This window comes from Cryptotermes secundus, unplaced genomic scaffold (assembly GCF_002891405.2).
Source record: "Cryptotermes secundus unplaced genomic scaffold, Csec_1.0 scaffold816, whole genome shotgun sequence".
In the NCBI taxonomy this organism is placed as follows: Eukaryota; Metazoa; Arthropoda; class Insecta; order Blattodea; family Kalotermitidae; genus Cryptotermes; species Cryptotermes secundus.
In genome coordinates this window covers 4357913-4360357 of record NW_019724601.1, presented here as the reverse complement: position 1 = coordinate 4360357, position 2445 = coordinate 4357913, and positions in this window count along the sequence as shown.

Sequence of the window (2445 nt, the reverse complement as noted above, 5' to 3'; positions counted from 1 at the left end):
GGGAGCCGGGATAGCTTAGTCGGTATAGCGACTAGCTACTAGCTACCAGGGGCTCTTTCCCCGGGGACAAAGCTGCCGGGGCGTGAAACTGACCACAGTCCTCCAGCTAGTGCTGAGGTCAAGAAAACATTAATCTACGTGGTATATATCCACTCATGGCATAGTACTTTTTAACTTTCTGGAAGGATCATCTACCGCCTAACACAACGGCAAACAGGGCACTGGGCTGGGTTCGGTCACCGAGAGAAGCCCCCCCCCCACATTTCACCACCGTCGCCCTGAATTCAGGATATTTCCGACGTCTCAGGCCCACTGTGCATGTGCGTCGAAGATCCCACGTGTACATCATTTCCAACAGATCCTGATTGTCCTATGTTGGACAGCGTCCAGTATACATCGGTTCAGACTGCCCTGTGTCGGGTAAGGTCTTGTAAATACTGTCACATGTAGACCCCTCGCCAAGTAACGGCTGTGTAAACAGGCGTTGCTAGGGAACAGCTGTGGACACGTTTTTTTCTCCGGCAATGAGAGAAAAAGCAATAATCGATGAGACGTTTTCTGTGCGGTCCGTGTCGGGACTATATAACGGGGAATAGTAGTTAGAGTCAGTTGAACAAAATCATGAGAACGAATATGTTCGCTGTATAGGACAAGGTGAAGACACACAGAAAATATAAAAGGCTTAAACGTGGCGGTGGTCAAGCTTACGACCGTTTAAGTGCATAAGCTGCCGTTGTAGCATAAGATACGTAAGATAGGCATGATCTACTCTGTAAAGCCTGTATTGACGGAGGACTTGTGTGTAGTGCAAAAAGAAGAATTTTCAGTAACATGCTATGTGTGCAAAATGTATGCATATTCATACGATAAAACCCCATCTTCTCGTCAGAGAGGGTGTTACATAAGGACTATGTAAATCTATGGCCGCGGGTTTTAAACGTTTTAAGAACGCCAAGACGAACTGATTATCAGTAAACAGCCAGGCGTAAAGTAACTTAGACTTTGAGTCAGTTGAGAATTGCAGTTGTGAGAACCTGGTAACTGACGTTGGGGACAGTTCGGAAACCCAGAGAAACGGGAACGTCCGCCCTTGAAGCCACTACCAAGCAACGGCTAGGGAAGGTTACGGTGATCTTTGGAGCGTGTAACGAAGTGAGGCTGTCGTAGTTAGTTTTAGTTACATTCTGTAAGTGTTCAACAGATCCGATAGATAGATAACACCGTCTATAGTCACTCAATCACGTGTCATATTATTTAAGAATCCGGTTCCTACCTCACAGGAAACACGCTGTATCTCTGTTACAAAAATGAGCCAGTTGATGTTTAGATAAACGCCAAACTAAATGAAACACAGACATATTCTGTTGTTCTGACTGCTTCCAGGCAATGACAGGATAGATCCTCAAATAGGAAACGACCGATTGCTTCCAAATCCTTCCTGATTCCTCGTTCAACAATCACCAATTCATTCGACGCCATAATAGTCTAGATACTGACTGAATCATAAAATAAGCAAGTAAAAATTGTATTCCTAAACTTTTTGTTAATTCAGAGCGTCGACACAAAAGACGTAAGACAGACTCTGACGCAAAATATCAGTAATTTAAAGAATGAGGAATGGGTTTCCGCTAAGCCACGAACAACCTGCCAGATCCACATCAGTCTGTTCACCCCTGGATACTGTCCTGAAACTTATCCGCGTCTTTGTAACTTTATTGCTCTGTGATGGCGCCACACGTCGATTGTTTCTCTGTGAGAGAAATAAATTCCGAGCGGCCAGTTATTTTTACCAGAAGCTCGATACGCGCCGTCTTGATTTACGAGTATATGGCCTCGAACCAATTTATCCAATATTGGGCTTTGAGTCAGGTCTGCAGCCAAGCTTTCTAAATTCCAGGGGTATACACATTTTTTTTAACAGACGGTCTTTCTCTTAACACCTCAGACTTGAAATTAAAGTACTGAGGGGCAGTCCTGGATATGAACCTGGGCTAGCCGACTCCTGACCGTAACAGACCTCAGCATATTATGAAACGTAATACAGGGCCAGACTTGCGGATGGGCCAGACTTGCGGATATGAGATTTGGCACATGGAATGTAAGGGCATACAGACGCAGAAGGGGAGAAAATATTAAAGTGGTCTATAGAGAAGCAAGTTTCGAGTTCTGAAAGGCTCACAGAGTCGTCAAAACATTGTGACATGACGCCTGAAAGCCGGAATATGATCATCTGCTTCGCGGCGCTTTGCTAAGCATATTTCCATGGCAACGTGGAATAGACCGTTGCTGGAAAACGGTTTAGCAAACACATTTCCGTGGCAACGAATAAGCTAGTATAAATCAAAGTGTTGCCCGGATGAGAGGGAGATATCCAGGCTGGGCTGACCGAGCAGATGATCTACCGGAGACATGTGGGCAGATTCCTCGTATCTCCTGTACGTAGTG